Genomic DNA, 7,296 nt, shown 5'->3' on the forward strand with positions numbered 1-7,296 from the left:
GGGTAAATGGCTCTGTCGTCATGGAAAAAATAAACTTCAATGGAGATATCCTATATAACACATTTGTAAATTCCTGCAATCTATTTATCAAAAATGGGTCCATCATTAAACTTGACTCTTCTACACTTCCCCTTGCCTCTGATTTAGGCAATTTTCCTTTTACCATGATGCACCTATCACCTCTTTGCTCCTTAAACCATTTAATTTTAACAAAACTAATCCCTCCTTTTTTTCTCACCTTAATTTGATAATGCTTAAAGATAATCCTGCCAGCGAGCATTTGCTGATGGCCTGACACTTTAGACTTTCTCGCCCTCAGCTGCACAGCCCAGGAGGCAGATAGGGAGAGTACGCCAGGCTTGTCCAAGGACACAGCAGCCGAGTGGGGACTGAAAGCCAGGTCTGCCCAGAAACTCCAAAGTCTGTGCACTCTGGTCACCACCAGGCTAAACCCCTCCTACCAAAGAGGCCAGCTACCTTCCTAAACTAAGTGTTCATTTCTCCAACCTTCTCCATTATCTACGGTCATCGTCTTCATTCATTGCATTACCTGTGAAAATCTACCCAGATTTCTTATCAAGAATCTGTTTAATAATCCTATACAGAGTAAGCTGTGTCAGGCCTAGAACACACTGAGAAGGGGGTGGGGTGGAGAAAAAGGAAGGACGCAGGTAGGAAAAGGAAAGCAAGGGGATAAAAAGAATGGAGGGGGAAGTGCCCCCACTAGTGTTCCGCATCCTGGAGCCCTGCCCCTGCTGCCCACACCTCACAACTGAATCCAAAATGGGAGTGGCCACCGGACCCTGCCCCGTCCCTCCAGGGCAAGGCCACTCCCTGAACCGCCAAGGTGACTTCCTACAACCTGCCCCAGGGGCAAGCCTGGTTTCCTGCAGCAAGGAATAAAAAGCTCTGAAATAAGGTATTCTGCATCAACCGCTTGTTTCGACCTTTTCCTTCTTTTCCTTTCCTTTTCCTTCCTTCCTTCTTTTTTTTTTTTTTTACTATGGCCAGGCTCGAAGTTTCTAAAGCTATCAGTGATATAATTAGTGACAAGAAAGTTCTAAAGTACACGTTTAGCCGTGGATTATTCTGTATTATTCTGTAGGGAAAGATGGGGCTTAACTCAAATCCACAAACAGCGTGGATGTGGGAGAGACCCTGGGGCTGCCCAGCCTGCCAAGGCCTGGTTTTTGTCCCCAAGTCAAGAAGGGGCATAACCAGGCGCTCCTGTCGGACGCTCCTGCGGGCTGGTTATGCTTCCATTATTACGCATGCAACCACTTCTTTTTACTTTTCACTCAGGAGTAGAAAACGAGATCCAACTTCCCAAAGTCAACTTTCCAAAAGAACAAGCGCGAGGGGGCGCCAGCACCGGCCCGGCCAGCCTTCCAAGGTTTAAATGGCCCGACATCTACAAGGGACAACCCACCGCCGGGGACAAAGGCGGCTCCGGCACGCCCCAGCGCCCCAGACCGCCTCCCCGGGCCGCACCGAGCGGCGGCGAAGTTCTAGACCAAAATCTAATAAGTGCTCCCCCACCGGACTTGAGCGCTTCTCCAAGACCGACTCTCTTGGGGCCGTCCAGCAGAGAGCCTGCGTCCCGGCTCCCCGCCCGCGCCCGCCGCGCCGCCCTCGGGAAGCGGTCTGGCGCCCCGCGCGCTCTGCCCCGGCCCCACGGTCCCTCCGGCCTACCTGCACGGCGGCCCCGCGGAGCCCTCGTCCCGCAGCTCATCGCGTCCCTCGCGCAGCGCCGACGCCCAGGCGGCCTCCCCTTCCTGCAGCCAGAGGCCCGCAAGCCCCGCCCCTTCCTCCGCCCCCGCCCGCCCGCCAACCGCGCCCGGAGTGGCTGGGAGCCGCGTCTCGGTTCGGGGCCTCAGGTCCGCCGAGTTCAGGCTCCTGCCCCTCACTGCGGAGCTCACGGGGACCCGAGCGCCCGGGGAGGGCCGAGGGACGTGGTCTCGTCCGCCTGAGACGCGCCCGGCCCTCGAAATGCCTGTTGCCACCCCGAGGGCACTCGGCGGGCCGGGGATCGGGAAGCGGCGGGCGGCTTCAGAGCACCTGTGGGGAGCCGAGGCTCGCAGTCCCCGCCCCCAGGGCTTACTCTTCCCGACCGCCTCCAAGGTGGAGGGTGTCGTGTTTTCCTGTTTCCCGGGCAGTCCTTCCCCAGTGACAGTTACTTCATTGGACCTGTAATGATTCTTTTAAATACTCTTTGGGGCACTCGGGACAAGGTAAAACTGGAGGCAACCCTAGGATTATGTCTGGCTTTCATAAGTAAAGTTAATTCGGGGAGCAATCATGCAGAAATTCGGAGCCCGAACTTTGGAGTCTATAGATGAAGACTGGTTGAGCCACCCAGCCTGTTGTCCTCGCCCATAGTGTCCGAACAATGCGCTAATTGGGCGCGGCGGGGCGCTCGAGGTTGCATTTAACCGAGCTCCGCCGTCGGTGGTTGGCTATTGTGTAAATTTGCTTCAGCGAACAACTCTGAGATCGGATGAAAAGGTGGCGTCCTCTTTTGTAACTTCTCTGGGCCTTGTCATTTGGTTACATAAAAAGTAACCATCTTCAGACTGGGAAAAAATGTGTTAAGGCAGCATTTCTAATACATTTAAGTATAAGGAATACCTAAGAAGCGTAAGGGATCCGTCTTCTATAAATATTACCCTATTGGGGTGAAGAAAATAAAATTTAACGATAACTTTTCCCACGTGTGCTCGGTCATTAACTAGAATATGAAATCTGAGGATTTTCCTCATCCCATGCCATTTACTTCTGTTCATTTCGCTGTATGCATATTTCAGAAATCTATTTTAGCAACTTACTCTGTAGTTAAGACGTGAAATACTCTGTCTTGTATGATTTTGTAACGATTAAGTGAATTGACTACTTAAAGCCTGGCTTTGAAGAGCTCAAATTATCTGTCACCACCATCTTTAGCTCATTGAGAGGATTGGCCTTCTTTTAGGTTTCCCCATTACCTGGCACAGTCGCTTAGCATGTAGGAGGTGCTCGGTAAATATTTATCCATTGAATGAGATCCAGAATTTCGGCATTTGCACTCTGGACTTTATCCAGTTTGAATGCGTTATCTGACCACCAGAACTTCCTGTCCTTTTGCCTAATTTTAAGGGTCTCCTCTGCTTGAGTCCTTAAAACACTCTATAAGAGTGAACAGCTGACCTTCCACTTATCTGAAAGGAGCAGATGAAAGGAATTTACCTTTCCCCTCCCAGTATCTTGTTAGCTCAGAAAATTGTATTTTTGTAACATATGCATGTGGTTATATTTTAAAGTAAGATTTTTGTCTATCTTAAGATGTAAGTACAAAGCATTTTGAGATACTTATTTCAGAATTATAAATGTGTGATTTTAGCCTTTTAAAGTAAAAGCTAGGGTAAGCCAGCCTTTTAAAAAGTAAAATGGGTAAGTGCCTAGGACCGGACAACAGGCTGCCTAGATTCTAACCCTGGCTCCACCATTTTCTTAGCTGTGAGACATTGCACAAGTAATGCAAGTTAATCTCCCCCAGCTTCAAATTCTTCTCTGTAAAATGGGGACTAAGCTTACTCCATTTGGAGACAGTAACTGTCAAACTTCTAGAACAGTACCTGGCCCACAGTAAGCTTTCAGTATATTATTTTTAGCTACTGAAGACTATCTAGACCAGTCCTCAAACTGTGGTCTCTAAGCCAGCAGTATCAACATCATCTAGGAAGTTACTAGAAATGCACTCTTCTGGGACCTACAGAATCAGATCTCCTGAATGAGGAGCTGGGGGTGGGGCCCAGTAGGTGTTTTTATGCCAGAATCCAGTGATTCAACTGCACGCTCATGTTTGAAAACCAGACATAGACTAATTAGAATCCTACCAATCCTACCTTCTCAAAGAAGAAAAAAAAGAACCGAAAGCAAATCCATATTATTAAAGTAAGATACCCTAAAGACTGAAAGTTACTTGACAGAGGGCTTGAACGTCACTGTCACAGAACTTACTGAAACTGAAGGTCTTAGCTGTCACCTATCCTAGAAATGAAACCTATAGAATAAAATTCAGAGATAATCCTCAATTTTGGTCGCTTTTTTTTCCAGCTTACCCCACTAAACCTTCTGGTTACCCTATATAAATCACAGAAATTTTAGATTTCTATAATCCTGATTCCTACACTTAAGAAAAGTTGAAGCCAACAAAAAAGGTTTGTAAAGTTGTCAGCAAGGAGACTTGGAAGGATGTTTTGGAAACCTGTAAGCCTGAGGCAAAAAATCCTAACATCACTGTGGCTTGTATGCCAAGAGGATACTACTGATCCAGTTTTAGTTATTTTTTATATACTGGTTACACCAACTCATTCTTGCTTTTATGATGTGAGCAGATGGCTGGTTTTTTAAGGTTAAGCCATGAGGAAAAACAGCAAACTAAAAGGGCAACTTCAGTTATTGTAACCAGTCATTATACACAACCTGAATGAATATACTACGAGCAGTACCTGTGAATCTGAACAATGCAACGAAATACATGTGGAAGAATCTTACCTAATAGGTTTCATTCTACTCCACAGTCACTGAAGTCGGTCTACTACATGGTTTTTATAGACTCCACTGTCCTCATTTTGTTAGATGTTATTCTTGTTTTGTACCAGTATAAAATAATATATTTTGATTTCTTGATAATCTTGTACTTCTATAAATACTGACAGAAATACCAGTTTTTCATCGTAGGGAAAATTAGAAGCTAATAAACAACTTTTTAATTAATATTACTAGTAGAGTTTACAGGTTCACTGAAGGAAAGCCTGTTCCAGCTGTGTTTCATTTGCTTTTGTCCTTGTATTTCAATTCTGTCTTCCTTAGAGCTTCTTGGTGCCTCAGTTTCTCCACCTATGAAGTGAACACAGCCTTTTCTGTTGCTAGAAGTGTGTTAAAAGGTTTTAAAGACATAAGCATTATTTGAAGGCAATACAGTTTTATTTTAAAATATCAGTATTGTATTTCTTGCAGAGAGCTACTAAAAGCTAGTTTTGGGGTTTTCTTTTTGCTTGTTTTTTTATGAATTTATTCTACGGATAGAGAAAATACCATTCTCAAAATCTACATACATGCCCTGCGGTACACGATTCAAGCGAAGACATGAGTAAGAACGCACGTTCAGCTTAACAAAAATACACACACACAGAGATCATTATAGGTTGTACGTGTACACGGGTTAACATACACACATACTTCCTAGCTGTTTGCTGGGAGGGTCTAGCAGCAGTGACACCCCAATAGCAACGAGCACATCCAGCACCCAGATACTGGTTTCTAAGTTCCACCAGAAACCATTCTCCAATAACAGGAACCAGTGCTCTTTGGAGAAGCTGATTCTAGTGCTGGAAATACACATGATGAGCCCAGAGCAACATTCCTGCTTTCTTGCCAGAAAGTATGGAAGTGCTCAAAAATCAAAAGGATGGGGGCATATTAGAGACATACAGGAGCCAACCTGACATAACTTCCAACAGCCGAGCTGGAACAATCTGAGCAATAAAATAAACATTACCCAAAGTCAAAAAGAAATATACATGAGTCCATACCAATATAAATAATTGAATAAATGGGAGGGGTAAGGAAACAAATCCTTCTTACAGAAAAATCCCAAGTACTATATAAAGATACTCCCCCTTCCAGGATGTGGAACAGAATCTTGCCCACCCCCCACAGATTGACTTGGGGACTGGCTTCCAGAGAACAGAGTATGGAAAGGGAAAAACAGGAACTTTACCGTGGAGAAACCTGACAGACACTACCCTAACCAAGTGTTCAGAGTTAACACACCAAGCTGATTAACATTCAACTACTGATATGATTTGATGAGAGGAACCCTTCAACACCTCTGTGGTTTTCTTTCTTAAATATCCATAACCCCAGTCCAATTATGAGGGAAACATCAGACAAGCCCAAATTGAGGGGCATTCTACAATACACCTGACCAGTACTCCTCAGAACTGTCAAGATTTTGGAAAACAAGCCTGCAGAACCATCACAGACCAGAGGCTTATCAGACATAATGACTAAACGCAATGTGGCATCCTAGGTTGGATCCTGGAAAAGAAAAACGACATCGGTGGAAAAACCAGTACAATCCAAACGAAGTCTAGAGTTAACAGCAATCACCAGTGTTGGTTTCCTAACAAATGCTTCACGGTTCTGTAAAATATCAACATTAGGGGTAAGGAGTACACAGCAACCTGTATTATCTTTGCAACTTTTCTGTAAATCTAAAATGATTCCAAGATAAAAATCTTAACATATAAGAACAGCTTCTACTGATCTTTGTATATAATTTATGACCGTGAATTAAATGTTTTATAGAATTCCGAGTCTGTCCTCTTGAGAAAGCCAATCCTGCCAAGAAAATCCATGAATTTATTGTAAGTTTAGAGTTACCTGGTCAAGTATTTCAATGGTAAATACTGATAAAGATTAAATATGGATAATGGCTTATAAAACTGTTACCTTTTAAAAAGTCTGAAAAGTATCAATTTAGGGTTCCCAACATTTTTAAAGATTATTTATTTATTTGACAGAGAGAGACAGCCAGCGAGAGAGGGAACACAAGCAGGGGGAGTGGGAGAGGAAGAAGCAGGCTCCTAGCAGAGAAGCCTGATGTGGGGCTCGATCCCAGAACGCTGGGATCACGCCCTGAGCCGAAGGCAGACGCTTAACGACTGTGCCACCCAGGCGCCCCAAGGGTTCCCAACATTTAAGTTAGAGCCCAGTTTGCTTAATTAGTCACAGGGATACACTTGCCCTGTCTCATAGAGGACACATCTCTTAGCAGAAAAGCTCCGTCATCTCAGTTTGGGAAGTTATTAGGTTTTTAACAAACGATATCTACTCAAAATTAGGAATGTGGCCCTTTCCCCAGAACACAGTTTTCTCTCTGCCCACTTCTGCCTGTAAGGATTAAAAAGAACCACTTCTCCTGTGGCTGTCCTCTGATATCCCAAGCAGTTTATCTTAACAACTTAGGCTATAGGTTACTCAAAAGCTATCTATGGCTTGGGATCCTAGGCTAGGGAAAGCCAACAGCCAGTGGTAGGCGAACAGCAGTAGAGGACTATAGCTGCGCTTCCCAAAGGGCGGAGAAACTTTCAGCACCCACAGACATTTTCAGAAGCAGCTGAGGTCCTGGGATTTCCTGTAAACGTTTCCGAATAATTTTCAATGTAAATAAGAAATCTACAAAAGATAGTTCTTTGTATCTTGCTTTACCATCCCTTTTGACTCCACAGTTAAGACTTAAAAAAAAAAAAG

At 44.7% G+C, this 7,296-nt stretch overlaps 1 protein-coding gene across 1 annotated transcript in view; it reads right to left on the reverse strand.

Annotated features, from left to right (window-relative positions):
• The window catches only part of CASP6 (caspase 6), a 14,443-nt gene extending 12,747 nt beyond the window's left edge, over window positions 1-1,696 (reverse strand). Inside the window, exon 1 of the mRNA XM_040626240.1 lies at window positions 1,693-1,696. The gene's annotated coding sequence lies outside the window, so the exon portion shown is untranslated. The remainder of the gene's footprint in view (window positions 1-1,692) is intronic.
• Between the last annotated feature and the right edge of the window lie 5,600 nt (window positions 1,697-7,296).

The sequence above is a fragment of the Ursus maritimus genome, unplaced genomic scaffold (assembly GCF_017311325.1).
Source record: "Ursus maritimus isolate PB19 unplaced genomic scaffold, ASM1731132v1 scaffold_11, whole genome shotgun sequence".
Lineage (NCBI taxonomy): Eukaryota > Metazoa > Chordata > Mammalia > Carnivora > Ursidae > Ursus > Ursus maritimus.